The sequence below is a fragment of the Rhineura floridana genome, chromosome 16 (genome assembly GCF_030035675.1).
Source record: "Rhineura floridana isolate rRhiFlo1 chromosome 16, rRhiFlo1.hap2, whole genome shotgun sequence".
NCBI lineage: Eukaryota > Metazoa > Chordata > Lepidosauria > Squamata > Rhineuridae > Rhineura > Rhineura floridana.
Window position 1 is genome coordinate 23,728,580 of NC_084495.1, and position 16,421 is coordinate 23,745,000.

The 16,421-nt window shown below is 42.6% G+C and overlaps 1 long non-coding RNA gene across 1 annotated transcript in view; it reads right to left on the minus strand.

The window, feature by feature from the left end:
- LOC133371293 (uncharacterized) overlaps positions 1 to 16,310 on the minus strand; it is a 29,261-nt gene extending 12,951 nt beyond the window's left edge. The window contains exon 1 of the long non-coding RNA XR_009759298.1: positions 16,094 to 16,310. This is a non-coding gene — a long non-coding RNA (uncharacterized LOC133371293). The remainder of the gene's footprint in view (positions 1 to 16,093) is intronic.
- Between the last annotated feature and the right edge of the window lie 111 nt (positions 16,311 to 16,421).

Here is a 16,421-nt window from a genome sequence, read left to right on the forward strand (position 1 = left end):
TGTAATCAGTCAATCGCAAATGCTCAAGTATTGACAGGGCCCTCGTCTGCATCTGGCCCTTCCTCCTCACCTCCTTTACAGGTGAGCCCCGTGGACAGGACCTTAGATGTCAACCACTCTACTAGTACTCTCAAGAGCTCCCTCAATGGTGATGAGATTGTGGTGTCCCGCTCCTTTGCCACATTACCCCCCCAGGACCAATTAGACATCTTGCTGAGACTTGAACGCCTTAAGGACCACTTATTAAGCATTTTCAGAGAGGGAAAACCAACGGTGGATCCGTGTACATCTGAGACTGACTCTAACTCTAACTACTTCCCTGAGGTTGGAGTGGCAGATCGGGTTCCGAACCTCCAGCCACCTCTCCAAACCCTACCTGGTCTCTTGAACACCTTATGGACTTCAGGGGTGCCTTTTGCCACGCCCGCCTTACCTTTTTCCGATAATTTGGGCAATTTGAATTCCCTTCCCCCACATGGTCCCCATGCCATTCCTGCCTCATTCCCCACCCCCCCACCCCGAGGTGATCCACTGACAACTTATAGTTTGCTCTCCCGACCTACCTCCTCTCCGTCCTCCTCCCCAGCCCCCCTGCCCAACCTTGAAAGTTTTAATGCTCCGCTTAACCTTCTATCATGGAATATTGCTGGCTGGGCCTCCAAGCACAACTTGCCGGATGTGTTATCCCTCCTGGCTAATTTCGATGTGATTTTTTTACAGGAAACCTGGGCAATCGATACAATTATCCTTGATGGCTTCTCTTCTATGATCTCCCAGCTGCCTCCCCCAGGGGCAAAGGCAGACCTAGGGCTGGCCTTGCTATCCTTTTCGCAACTTCCCTGGCCGTTTCACTATCCAAGCTTCCCTCTTGCGGCAATATGGCTATGGCCGCCTTGCTAGAATCCAGTGCCCTATCCCTCCTTTTGATTAATGTTTATATTCCCCACTTTTCGGCCAGGAGGAATGTCTCTTCGGCCTGGGAGACCTTGGAGAGCTATATTCTTGATATTGAGTCCTGCCATCCCCACATACCTCTTATCATTATGGGCGATTTCAATGCTAGGATAGGCCCCAACTTCTCCAGCCTTTTTTCTTCCAATCTTTGGGAAGCCATAGATCTTACTAACATAACGTCCCCCCACGATTGGTCATCTAAAGACCAAAAGGTGAATTATGGTGGCACTCACCTGCTGCTCTTGGCGGACTGTTTTAACTTGACGATTCTGAATGGACACCACAGGTTTGACAGCTGCGCTGAATTCACCTTCATCTCGGGGCGGGGCAGTAGTGTGGTCGATTATGTTTTGGTTTCTCCCTTTTTACTCAATTTTATTGCCTATTTTGCAGTGGGTAATAGATTGGACAGCGACCATCTCCCATTAATGTTGACAATCTCACCTCTGGAGTCTGTCCATCTAAAACCCAACATCATTTATACCCACAATTCCTTCTCCCCTAGACATAGAAGGATTAAATGGTCTTCGGACATTTCAGCTAGGATAGCTGCCTTCTTAGAATCCCCTTTGGCCCTTGCTCATAAAGAACGCATTATGAATGCTACTGATTCCCAATCCAAATTAGCTGCCTATTCCACCTTGGCCCTTGCCCTGGACCCCTTCTTAAAATTTAATTCTCGCCATCCAAAGCCTCGCAGCTCCTTTCGCCCCACCCTCTGGTTTGACAATGAGTGCGTCGCTGCTAAGAAAAATTTGAGGAGGATCTATCTCACCTACAGAAGCAATAATTCCAACTATCTGCCGACGGAATATTACGCTGCCAAGCGCTTTTACAAATCCCTTTTGGTCTCTAAAAAGAGACAAGCTACTCTCGCCGGGTGGAAGGTGCTAATTAACGCCTCTAAACTTAATGATTCTAAGCTCTTCTGGGCTCTGGTCACGGATGCCCTGTCCTCTTCGAATCTGGTTGCTTGCCATATTCCTTCCCAAGTTTGGGAAAAACACTTTTCCGATTTGTTCAAGGAGCCCACATCCTTTTCTTTCAATAGGTTAGACAGCTTTGACTTCCTGGACCTTCCTCTTTGGCCCCCTGTCTCGCAGAATGAGATTATTTCTCTTATTAAAGGCCTGAAGGCTGGTAAAGCGCCCGGCCCTGATGCCATCCCTCCTGACCTTTTGAAGTCACAACCAGCATGGTGGGCCCCCCTCCTCTCCAACCTTTTTACGTGGATAAACAATTCTGGTTTTATCCCCGCTTCCTGGCTCGATGCTATTGTGATTCCCATCTATAAAAAGGGACCTCAGGATAACCCTCAGAATTTTAGACCTATCAGTCTGCTCTCTACCGTTGGGAAACTATATGCTAGGTACCTTAACGGTAGACTTACCACCTGGATTGAGGAGGAGAATATCTTAGGCCCTGAACAGACTGGTTTTAGAAAGTCCAGATCCACCCTCGACCATTGTGCCCTGTTAAACCACCTTGCGGAAAAGTATACCGGCCCCCTAGGGAATGGTCTTTATGTAGCCTTTATCGATCTTAAATCGGCCTTTGACTCAATTCCTAGAGTCAGGCTCTGGGCAAAGCTTCTGCAAACCACCATTGACAAAAGACTCCTTTTCCTTATTTTTAAACTTTACCAACCTTCCACTATACGGGTTCGGTGTGGAACAGATGGCTCCCTTACCAACTCTATTCCAGTTACCAGAGGGGTGAGGCAGGGCTGCATATTGGCCCCTACCCTCTTTAATCTTTATCTAAATGACCTTAGTTCATTCTGTCACTCTGCCATTTTTCACCCTCCCAAAATAGCAGACCATGCCTGTCCTCTGCTACTTTACGCCAACGACACGGCTCTTCTGTCTCTATCTAGACGGCTCTTTCGCGCTTACATGGCCTATTGTGGTGAAAATTTCTTGACCATTAATTTTTCAAAAACTAAAATCTTGGTTTTTTCTTCTCGGCCTTCTATTTCAGACTGGCGAATTAATGGTCAGAGGATTTCCCAAGTCAGGGAGTATAAGTATTTGGGGATAATGTTCTACTATTCACTCTCCTGGACCCCCCACCTAGGCTCCTCTGTACCCACGGCCAAGTTCTTGGCTAAAGCGCTACTCCGCTATTTTTTTGCTAAAGGCGGGCAATTTATACCTGCTGCCACCAGAGTTTTCTCCGCTAAAATTGCCCCCCAGCTCCTCTACGGAAGCCCAATTTGGATCGCAAATTTCTGCCCCAAAATTGAGGCTGTTCTTTCCAATTTCCTCCGCTCCATTTTTGGAGTGCCCCGTTGTGTCCCTAATGCAGTCTTAAGACTCGAGGCCGGGCTCTCCTCTTTAGAATGCCTTTCTTGGTCGCAAACATTGTGTTTCTGGTCCAAGATAGCATTCGCTGATCCTGCTCTGGGATATCTTAATGCCATGCAGATTGACCGCTTCAGCAGTTCCTGGGCCAAAGTGGTTCAGCACAAACTTTCTTCTCTTGGCCTCTCTATGGAGTTTTTAGCCACACTCGATTTTGGCACTGCCAAAATGACCATTAACAGGCGCCTAAAGGACATAGATCTTCAGTGTGACATAGCCAATGCCGTTAAAACCTGTTCCCCCCTCCACTCTGGATTGAGGTTATTTTCCCCCCTTCCTGCCCCGTATCTTGAATTTTTAGATCTGTCGCGCTACAGATTAGTTTTTACCAGGGCTAGATTTAACTGCTTAGCATCAGCCCTTCTTGAAGGCCGCTTTCGGGGCATCCCACATGCTAATCGTCTCTGCCCCTGACAACTTAATGAAATTGAATCTCTGTTTCATGTTCTTTTTATTTGTCCTCTTTACTCCACTGAACGCACCAAGTTCCTAAATCCCTTGATCATGAATTTGCTTGGAGGTACAACCTTGGACAAACTGAAGTTCCTTTTATCCAGCACAGACAAATCAATATCGCTTGGGGTTGCTAAATTTCTCCATGTGGCCCAATTTTTATGCAGTAAATACATTTCTAATATTTCGTGTTGATTTTCTTGTGCTAGACGTACCTACTTGTTTATCCCTTTTTATCTTGCCTGTTTTACTTTTCTTATTTTCTTATTTGTATAACGGGTCTATGACCGTACAATAAACTGAATGAATGAAACTTTGGGGAAGCTCTCACATTGCTTAGTATGTTCCAGAGTAAGCAAGATGCGCTCTACAGTATATACTACAGTCTAGCTCTATCATTGTACCTAAATAGGAATCTGCCTTATACCAAGTCAAATCATGGTGCACCAAGTCCATGGTCCATGTTCATGCACTTTTGAATTATATTTGGATTGTATGGGGATTAAAAGGAGGACAACAAAAGTGGATTCTGTGAGCTTTTATGGTTATTAAGAGACTTATACTTTGATCATGGAAGGATAAATACCCACCATCTATTACACAATGGATGGAGGACCTCACTGGCCTGGCTACATTAAAACATATTTCATATGGAGGCATTCAAGAGGCAGCTGGACAGCCATCTGTTGGGAATGCTTTGATTTGGATTCCTGCAAAGGGGGTTGGACTTGATGGCCTTATAATGCCCTTCCAACTCTGCTATTCTATGATTCTATGGTATACACATCAATTCTGAGTGGATACCAGTTTGGACATCTGGAGGACTTATGTTAATTTATTTGTTTAATTCAAGATGCATGTACTGATGGTTATGGTATCTGTAATGTAAACTGATGATGGTTTATTATTATTATTAGGATTCATATACTATTTCTAATTCTTTATTTTTATACCTTTAGTATATTTATTTATTTTATTTTATTTCATTTCATTATTTGCTTTTGTTTTGTTTTCCCCCTTTCACTGTTATTTATTTATTATTAATTTATTTATTATTTGATTTATATCCCTCCCTTCCTCCCAGCAGAAGCCCAGAATTGTTAAACAATACAAAATTGTTAAATTTGTAAATAACATTTTTGTATGAAAAACATGTAGTTATGGTCCTTTCTTTGTTGACAGCAATTGGTAATGAACTATTGTCCTTTCCCACACTGACAGCATTTGGGAGATACGTATTTTTCTTTCCCAAAGTTGTGTGGGCTTAAAGCACTTTTACTTTATTACTTTTGCTAGTGCATTTGTATCCCATTTGTATCCCACCCTTCTTGTGGAAATACATGGTCAGCAGTTTTAAAAAAAATCATAAAAACATCATCTGCCTTAAAATGAAAGGTTGCCGAAAAGAACAGTGGGGGAATGCGTCAACCATGCTTCCTGGGCCAAGGTGTTGCACAATTTGGATGCAGCCACTGAGAAGACGGGCCATAGCTCCATGGTAGAGCATTGGTTTTGCAGGAAAAAGGTCCCCGGTTCAGTCCCTGGCATTTCCAGGTAGGGCTGGGAGAGAAACGAGTCTGAAATCCTGGAGAGCCACTGCCAGTCAGTGTAGACAATACTGAGCTAGATGGACCAACGGTCTGATTCAGTATAAAGGCGGCTTCCTATGTTCCTGTGACCATCTCTCTTGACCCATCCATCTGAGCTCCCACCCTTTTTAGGAAAACACAATTCCCTTCACTTCATTTTCTTATTTGTTTTCCCTTCACTGCCTTCAGCATCCAGGGCTCAGACATACGCGCATGCTAAAAGGGGAAATTTCAGAGAAAATGCAGACAGACGTGTTTGACAGGCCTAGGTGGCCTGTTGCCAAGCCCAGCAATTCTCTTGTACACCTTGCTGATTGCTAGCCAATACACAGCACACTGTACATTGAGGCATTCCAGTTTTTGATTGGTTCACAAGCTGCTCTTTTTAAAGTTTGAGAAGGAAGTATGCATTACTCTTGGTTTTATTTTTTAAATGCTTTTCTGGCCCACCATGCAGGGCACACTGCCCTCACAAGACAGTTAGCTTTGAAACGCATACATGCATGCACACCATAAATGCGAACAGTACATACAACACATTAAATACAAAAGAAGAGCCATGCTGGATCAGGCCAAAGACCCACTGAGCTCAGTATTAAGTCCTCACAGTGGCCAACCAGATTCTTATGAGATGTCCACAAGCAAGGCACGAGTGCAGTAGCTCTCCCTCTACTTGATTACCAGCAGCTGGTATTCAGAGGGATATGGCCTCCAACCGGGGAGGTAGTATTTAGACATTGTGGCTAGTAGCCATTGCTAATTACAATTTCAAGCCATTAATTAAAACCAGCACCAGTAGCTAGAAACTTTTCTGCACACTACGTAACCAAATTCAAACCAAGAATATAAATGGTCTACAGAGTTCTTTTAAAACCCAGCAGTGAGAGGGCATTACATGCTTCCTTGAGGAGAGATTTTTGAAGGTGTGGAGCCAACAATGAAAAGGCCCTATCCCTGGCATCCACCAATTTAACAGCTGTTACTGGGAAGCAAGGTGCAAGGTTTGTATTCAAGAGCACTGGTTTTAAGCTGTGTTCCTCAGTGAGATCAGTTGCAGCAATTGAGCCTCCTTGAAAGAGAACCTGCCCATCAGTAATAATCTTCCCTGTAAAACAGAGGTGGGGACCATTTGGCCCTCCAAAATAAATTCAGTTGAGTTTGTGTTTTAATATGAGCGTACCTTCTTCACGGTTCCTGAAACAATACAGAAACCAAAATGCAGCTCTTCAAAATTTGCACATTTCTCCAATGCAAATATGTGTAAAAATAGGCATATATGAGATGAAAAGGTACATCAAGATGTGTATATTAGTGAAAATTACATACAAAGATGCATTATCATAGAGAAAACTGTTTGCAAAAAAGTAAATTATGGAAAATGCACAAAATGTGCACAATAGGAAAAATGCACACTAAAATGCTGACAATTTTTCATGGGTTTTTTTTTTAAAAAAATTGAACTGATGTGGAAATGTGACCAACTGAACTTAAGACTGGAAAAATATAAGAAATTGACAGAAACCAAAACTGTCAAATTCACCCATTCCCAATCTGTGTGCTTTAGAACATGGCCGAGAATCCTGAAATATACCATAGCAGACATATTTCGGCAAACATGAAAGGATACTCTCACAATAGGAACTTATCTAGCAAGTCTCCGGGCCCTGTGCTGCAGATTTTCCCTAAACACGATTTCTCATTATGCTGAAGGACCATCAGTTGGCAACAGTTGAAAAGTAAGCTTTAGCTGCAGTCCCAAACTATGCTTTGTATAGTGTGTTGTGTCAGCTTGGGGCTCAGACTGACATCATGCTTCATTATTTGAAGAGCGGCGGGGGGGAGTGATCTTTTGAACATCAACATCATGGTGGAGTGGGTACCATCAAATATTGTTGAAAATGAATTTGCAAGCATATTTGGATGTTCAACTTCATGTGATACACAAATGGGATGGAATGGAATGCTGACAGCATTTTTGACAACATTGTTGATATGTCTCAGGAGGGTTTCACACATAGCTATGCTGAAAATTCAAAGAACAGAGGAGAAGTTTGACTTTGAAGGACTGAACAGAGGATGGCTAATCTGCATAGGCATAAATCCCACATGTGAAAATGAACAAAGGATATGAGGGATGGAAAAAGCTGAGATATCGAGCCTTGTGCAAACTCCTCTCTTCCTTCTCCTCTGTCTTCGTTTTTAACCTTCAGCAGTATAGTGGAATGTATGATGATCAAGAAAGTAGGGCTTGGATCTATGTCTTCAGACTTGAGCAAATCAGAACATAGGAAGACAGGGAGTTGCCTTATTTACACCAAGTGTGGTACCATTTGCCCACTTAGCTCACTAGTGTCTACAATGATGGGCAGTGGCTTTCCGGGTTTCAGACAGGGAACATTCCTAACTCTACCTGGCGAATCTGGGGGACTGAACGTGCAATATTTTGTATGCAAACCAGATGCTCTACCACTGAGCAACAACCCGGAGAATCCTGGAGTGGTCATGATGGGGACTGAGCAGCCCCTGTTCCTCATCACTGACATGTCTGTCCCTCAACAGGTTGCAATTCTTTTCTATGATTTTAGGAATGTCAGCAGGACAAACACATTTTTTTTCCAAATTTGTTCAAAAGGCTGAAACTGTAGCTCTTTTTCTAAAAACTTCTCGTGGACTGTTCTGTGTTTATTTCATTTAAGAGAGAGGAGATGATAGCCCCACCGCATATTAAAAAAGGATAGAAAGGGAGAATTATCAAGACAGTGAGAAAACTTAAAGCAGGAGCAAATTTAAACTTGATAACCTCAGCAGTCTTTTTGGTTTCTTGGCAAGAGTCTGGAGCACATCAAGGATGGGGATCTTGCTGGACTACAGATCCCATTGTCCCTGCCTTTGATCATGCTCGGTGAGGCTGATGGGAGTTGGAGTCCAACAATGTCTGGACGGATAGAGCTCCTCCACCTCTGGAGTACCTATTTAGGTTACAAAGCAGAGCCCAAATTTTCTGTTTTTTCTTTTTTCTCCCCTTCCCCTAAAAAGGGGGTCATTTTGCAGAATTTTATGCAGCTTTTCTCCACCTTTTTGGAGGGTGTGGTGACAGCCATCTTCCCTCTTCCTAATGCTACAGAATGACTCTAGGTACAAGGCATTGTGGCTCAGGCTACCAAGACAGCAGGAAGAAAAAAAGTTTGCTACTGCCGCTGCTAATGGTGAGCCCCACTTCAGGGAAATTCTTGGAGAATGTCTCCTCTGCCTGGAGAATTATGGTCAAGTGCAACCCCCTTTTGTCTCTGGCCACAAATATGTTAGAAAATTTCAAGAAACTATTTGTGCACCACTCTAATTTATGTCAGCCGGCAAGGTCTTTTCCTAAGCCACAGTAACTGAGGCCATCTGTAGTATTTGAAAGCATGTTTGCCTCGAAGTGAGAAATGGAAATGAATGGGAATAAAAATGAAATGTACCATCTCACGCTGTAGCTGAAGACAACGTTGTAAAATCTGTTCAGGATTCTTTGCATGCATCCTGGGTGTCACCATTTGAAATCATTAGCTTTCATTTCAGCCTGAAACATAGTTCCTTTCTTGTTGAGATGTTGTACACAGGAAATGCCACTTTCCCAAGACTCCGAAAAACACACATGCGTAGACAGAATTAGGAGTGGGTTGGGAAACAGACCTTGATTTTTAAAAAGAGGGAATCGGCAGATTTCTTCTGGCTTGGAGGGAAGCCAGGATCCCAACAGCTGCAATTGTCCTTGAATGAGCAAACTCCACTGCCGGAGAACACAAGCTGAGCAGGGTAGACTATGCAAAGGGGAATGCAATGCAAGAATCACAGCTAATTAGAATTCCTGTAGGCTTTATCAACAGGTCTGCAAAATACAGTAATTAAGCTGTGACTGTGAAAACATGTCACTTTGATGTTTTTGAGAAGAGGCGAGCAAGCTTAAAATTACCCCGTTCGAAAATTATCACTTAAAATCTTCTTTATAATGATACATATAATGTATCTACTGCTGCAGCAATTTTTGCAATTACTGCAATCAAAGCTAAGACTAATTTAATTTCTCAATAAACCATACAATACATTAACTTCCCGACTTCCATTCCTGCGGGCTTTTTGGACTACAGTAGAAAGAGATGGCTGGAATGAAAATGTATTCCCTTGCTGGAGCAAAAATATTTATTTTATTTTTGCATGTGAGAGAAGTAGATGTGGGAGAAAGTCATAATATGCAATTGGTTTGCATCAATCTATTTGATTTTATTGCTGGCGTCGTAAAATGTGCCCCATTTCAGTGCAAGAAAAAATGTGTTTGAAGGATTTAATAATTAGTCTTTTTGAGTCAGCAATCATAAAATGAAAGTGAGGGGAAGGAGCAGTTTGGATTCTGTTGAGAGGCTAGTTAGTCTAGAGAGTCTAGTCTAGAATCAGGATACTGACAGTTGTTTTTTATTTTACACATTCTGTTATTTATAGGGTCGAGTGTACAGGAGTAGAATAACAGACGAGAAAAGTGGGGAATATCATTTAATGCAAGCAAACAAATGGATATTAACCACAAATGAGTTAATATGTTGACTGTAGCACCACAAATGAGTGGAACAACAAAAGGAGAGGAAAAAGGCTAGAACAATTGGAGAATGATGTCATCTCTTTTCTTCAGAATAAAGGAGTGAGAGAAAGATGCCAGTTGTGGAAAAAACAGTGAGTATAGAAGCAAACGATGTACCACCGACAGCATATGGAATTAAGCTTCATTACAACTGGGACTTGTGCCTAGTCTACCCATGCAGATAAAAGAGCTGGGAATGCGGTGGAAGAATGAGAAGGCAGAAGAATGAACTGTACTACTCCGTATGTCAGCTGTAGGTTTCATTTTTTTTAATGCTGCTCAACATTAAGGAAAAAAAAACCCTGCAAGTAGAACTTTAGCCCAGCATGGAATGGTCTGGATTAGAACCTTTGTCCCTGATGTGCTACTTATTAACTTGCAGGGATATTATCATTATATTATTATTAGCTAGGAACTTGTATTGAGAGAAATGGATGGCTGTGTCTTGATGAATGTTATTGATTGAACAGTATAATGGTATTTTAATAGGTTTTTATTTGATTATTAATCTAATGTATTTTGATTTCTATTTTGTACATCACGTTGAGATTCTCTTTAATGTAAAGTGATGAACACATTTTCTAATAAATGAGTTGGTAGTAGTAGTAGTAGTAGTAGTAGTCTTCTACAACATTCAAAACTGGCTTCCCCAGGTGGCATGGAGAATTTATATAGTGCTTGCAGCCAACAACCATTGATATTCTCCTACATGAAAAAATAAGTTGAAGGACCATAGCTTAGTATTAGAGCATCTGCCTTGCATGCAGAAGGTCCCAGATTCAATCCTCAGTATTGCCAGATAGGGCTGGGAGAGATGAATGCCTGAAACATTGGTGAGCTACTGCCTGTCAGTGTAGACAGTACTGAGCTAGATGGACCAATAGTCTGACTCGGTACAAGGCAGCTTCCTATGTACCCCGTGAAAGCTGTTCAAGCTGATGATCACTTTGTGGCAATGAATGAACATTAATTAAATGTTATATATAAGTATATGTAATATATACGTTCTGTTGACTCTCCTTTTTTCTGTTGACTTCTCTCATTTTTATGTAGTGATGCCACATATTACTTTGATGAGAGAGGCAGGGGGTCCCCACTTTTTCTGGGCCCATTTGGAATTTGCAAAAAGTGTTGAGGGCACCACTAGAAAATTTGCCTGTCACAGAATGGCGTTGTGGCCTACGGCAGGCATGCTGTCAGAAATTGTTGAGAGTGACCTCCCCTCATGCCCTCTGTGTATGTGCTGCTTGGCTGCTGGGAGGAAGGCAGGTAGGCAGGCTGGGCGGAAGGGGGAAATAAACCAAATAAGAGAGATTCCTAGAGAGGAAGGGGGAAACAAACACATCTCCAGAGAGGAAGAGAAGAGAAAAACACAGATTCCTAAAGAAGCCCTCCATCTTTTTCTCTCTAGTTGGGTCCATCCTTCTCGTTTTATCTTTCCGTCCGTCCGTCTGTCCGTCCGTCCGTCCGTCTGTCCGTCCGTCCGTCCGTCTGTCCCTCTTTCTTTCTTTCTTTCTTTCTTTCTTTCTTTCTTTCTTTCTTTCTTTCTTTCTTTCTTTCTTTCTTTCTTTTCCACCGTTGATACAGATCTCAGTCTAGAAAACACACACTATTCCCATTTCCCCTTTCAGATCTCTGTAGTTTTCCAGGTAGAGATTACAGATGGAAAAATCTGTCAGTTCTGGTTCTCTGTTTCTTATTTTTCCAATCTTAAATTCAGTTCTCCACATTTCTGCAGGAATTTACCAATCTTTTTGTTTTAAAAAAATCCTCATGAAAATTCTTCAGCATTTTAGTTCAAATTTCTCCTCATTGACACAGTTTTGTAGGGAGTTTTGATAAATATATACACTTTTTGCACGTCATTTCACATCACAGAATGCATTTTTGCATGTTATTTTCACTCATATATTCATTTCAATGCACACTTTCCCCCAATATATGCATTTTTGTAAGCATTGCTTGGTTGGCCAATTGCATCTCGAATTTGGAATAAGTGTGAATTTTGAAGACTGGCCCTTTGATGTGGAAAGACTGATGGGCAAATTGGTGAAAGAGGAAGTAGCCATCAAATAAACATAAAAGTAGGGATGGTGGAGAAATTCAATTTGGTACTCATCTAAAGCCAAATCTGTCAAATTTTTACTTTCTGAAAATATATGAGAACCTGAATGCAGCCAGCAACAGCACCAGAAAAAATGGGGAGGCACAGACATTAGGAAAACATTTGAGGGGGCAGAGAAAGGGCAAAGTATATTTCTAGGTGGGCAAAATATACTAAGTGGGGGGACAAGCTCCATGTTTGGGGGGTGCTTGCCCCCTTGCCCTCCTTTGGCACCACCTCTGAACACAGCCATCCTTTGAAATTCACACTTATCTGATTTTTGCAACACAGTTCTCCAATCAATGTTTACCACAATGCATATATTAAAGGAAAATGTGCATTAAAATGTAATAGCAAAAATAACAAATAAAAAGGCATTATATTCTGAGAAATTGCTTGCAAAAACATGTACATGACTTAAAACTGCATGCAAAAAAGGGTTTTGGGAGAGAAATTCACACTAAAATGCTGAAGAATTTCCATGAGGATTTTTTAAAAAGCAAATTGCTGTATTTATTATTATTTATTTATTTATTCAATTTGTATCCTGCCCTTCCTTCCAGCAGGCACCCAGGGCGGCAAACAAAGCACTAAAACACTTTAAAAAATCATAAAAACAGATCTTAAAATACATTAAAACAAAACAGCATTAAAAACATTTTTAAAAAAAGAACTTTAAAAAGGGTTAAAAACTTTATTAAAAACATATTAAACAATTCTGACACAGATGCAGACTGGGATAGGTCTCAACTTAAAAGGCTTGTTGAAAGAGGAGTCTTCAAAAGGTGCCAAAAAGATAGCAGAGATGGCACCTGCCTAATATTCAAAGGGAGGGAATTCCACAGGGTAGGTGCTGCCACACTAAAGGTCCGTTTCCTATACTGTGCACAATGAACCTCCTGATAAGATGGGATCTGCAGGAGGCCCTCACCTGCAGAGTGCAGTGATCGACTGGGTATATAAGGGGTAAGACGGTCTTTCAGGTATTTTGGTCCCAATCTGTATAGGGCTTTGTACACCAAAACTAGAACCTTGAACTTGGTCCGGTAGCAAATGGGCAGCCAGTGCAATTCTTTCAGCAGCGGGGTGACATGTTGGCAATACCCTGCTCCAGTGAGCAGTCTCGCCACTGCATTTTGCACCAGCTGCAGCTTTTGGACCAACCTCAAGGGCAGCCCCACATAGAGCGCGTTACAGTAATCCAGCCTAGAGGTTACCAGTGCGTGGACAACAGTGGTCAGGCTATCCTGGTCCAGAGCAGGCAACTGACCAATTATCCGAACTCGGGAACCACCAACCCACAGTGTCTCTGTCTTGCTAGGATTCAGACTCAGTTTATTGGCCCTCATCCAGCCCACCACTGAGTCCAGGCAGTGGTCCAGGGCTTGCATGGCCTCTCCCGATTCAGATGTTATGGAGAAATAGAGCTGGGTATCATCAGCATACTGCTGACACCTCTCTCCAAAGCTCCTGATGACAGCTCCCAAGGGATTCATATAGATGTTAAACAGCATGGGGGACAAGATGGTACCCTACGGCACCCCACAGCACAGCTGCCAGGGGGCCGAAAGAAAGTCACCCAATGCTATTCTCTGAGAACGACCGTGGAGATAGGATCGGAACCACTGTAAAACAGTGCCTCCAATACCCATCTCACCAAGTTGGCCCAGAAGGATACCATGGTCAATGGTATCAAAAGCCACTGAGAGATCAAGCAAGAATAACAGGGGTGCACTTCCCCTGTCTTTCTCCCAATAAAGGTCATCCATCAGGGCGACCAAAGCCGATTCAGTCCCATAACCAGGCCTGAACCCAGACAGGGATTGGTCAAGATAATCTGTTTCATTCAAGAGTACTTGCAGTTGCTGCGCCACAACCCTGTAGAGATGTGGAGAGCTGAATTTAAGCTTGGACAAATGAAAAAACAAAGAGAACCAAAACTGACAGATCCTTTTATCCCTGCATAAGGACAACCAGGATTGTTCTGGGTTAGGGAGAGGTGTTGCATCAGCAGGATTGAAATAAGAGTGCATGGGGGAGTTCTGTAGACACCTATTCCATTTTTGCCAATTCACTATTATAAAAAAGGCCTGAATTAGTCAACTTCATACTATAAAATCCAAGGTGGATGCCAGAATGTTGTTTTTAATAAAAATGACTATATACTCACAGCACACTCACACCTATGCAAAGGTGTGTGTGTGTGTGTTGTATCTGGTTGAAAACAATCTCCAAGGACACAGTTAGCAACTTAATGGATCTTCATCTGGTCTCTCCAAGAGCCCTCTGGATTTTTTTTCATTACTTGTAGTAGTTCTTATCATACTTCAAATACAGAGCTAATTAGAGAAGATATTAAGAAAAGCTGCCTCTCGGAGACTCTTGGCTCTCAGCTATTATAGCCACCTATCAGGAGGCATTATTACGCTATCAGCCTAACAACCAATGTATCATAAAGTAACTATCCTATTCCCATGCCGCAAGAAAGTTTAAGGGAATTCTTAAGCTGCACTGCCATCTGTTGGCACAAGGATGGCATTATACCATTCAATGATTTAACATGCACAGCATTTATACATTTAGTGGTTTGATGGTTGCTGGGCCAATTGGCATACTTGCTGGTGGTGTGTTTATTTAGGCCATACAGTGTGCAACTGGAGAGTACATCAAAAAATGCAGATTAAATGCCACATCATAAATATGCTCTAGATGTGTTACTCTATGAAATAGCCAAAATTGTCTAGCAGTACAGTGTTGGACAATACTGAGCAGGGCTTAGTTTACAACCTTTAGTATTTAAGGTGTCATGAGAGTAATTTTGTGTGTGTTTGCTGTAGCAGAGTAATATGGCTACCCCCTCTGGAATGAGTCACCTATGAAAAGGCTGGAATTAAGCAAGCAGTTGAATGATGAATGAACATAAAAGATGTTTTTTCTTATTGTGGGGAACCGCCTATGTGGGGAACCGTCAGGGTTTGCCTCACCACTGTTGGGTCCCATTCTGCTGATGCCAGCATTTCATCGACAGCTGACCCTGAGGGAAGGTGCAATGGCCGCACCGAGCCTGGCCCTTTAGAGGCCACCCTGGGACATCTTTGAGAGGTCATGATCACATAAAAGAGCAAAGCAATGAGCAGCCCAGCAAGTGGGAAGAAGCCCAATGGAGACAGATGAGAGATGGATTCAGAAGTCAGCTTTAAACAGATTGAGGATAAAGACACATTGACTGTTGTGGCAGTTCCGGTGCATCTCTCTTATGTCCCCTTACTTCATGTACTTGAAAAACTTTTACAATAAACAATTTGTTTTGTTTTGTTTTTAAAAGGAGGGGCACACAACATTAATCAAACACTGCCCCTTTTTTATTCTTAAAACCTTGTTGGATCAGCTCCAGTGCATTTTTTTTTAAAAAAAATCAGCTTCAGGGAGGTTCCGCAACTGATTCATAGATCGACCTCTTTGTCTTTCAGGTGGAAATGCTTGGCTGCAGGCTCAGACAGAAACAGTGGTTGGCCCAATGCTTTGCTGTGAGCAGTCCCAGAAGGTCTGAAGGCAGCAGTGGGGAGAAGAGTTGTGGCCAGCAGAGCTGCTTCAAAATGCAGCCTGAAAGTCCATTCTGGCTGCTTTTTAAGTGACCAGTGTGCCCACAGCCTGAGAGTTGGTGCAGAGGGATGAGAGAGACTGTGGAGATAGGAAAGCAGGCTGAAGAAGGAAGAAAGGGAAAGGAGCAAGAAGGAAGAGACATAGAAACCAAGAGGGGAAGCTCCTCTCCTGGGGTGGATGGAGAGAAAGCATCACAACCTGCTCTCCCCCTTACCTCAAGGAGCCCTATGGGCCCATGGCTCACAAGCCTGCTCTAACAGCCAGGATTGCTTCATAACTGCTGAACACCTAGCCCTTGACTGCAATGGGATCCAGGGTTAGGTGTCTACATGGAAGGATGAGGACATCCAATCCAGGGATCTCGAAGAAGAGCTCATCTTCTTCTCTGTGGAGAGCTACACAGCCCACTTACCTTGTCTTTCTTTATCTGTTTGTCTCTCAGCTGATTCTTGAACACTGCTCCTTGAAGACCCTGAAAAGGGTAGCAGCATTATGTGCTGTAACGTATCCTATAATAATGCTATTTTTTCTGTTGATCTTCATTTCATGTCTTTGAGGGTAAGAAGGGCTAGGGAGGGGCATGGGTCTCCCAACTCTTTTCACTGGTGGCAGTGGTGTTACGCAGTGCACTCCCTGCTGAAATGTAAGAGTCCATATTTGTATTGGCATTCTGTCAGACACTTTCCTGTTTACACAGCCATTCCTTTGATCTCTCTACCTAGATTTGATGTTTTAATTGC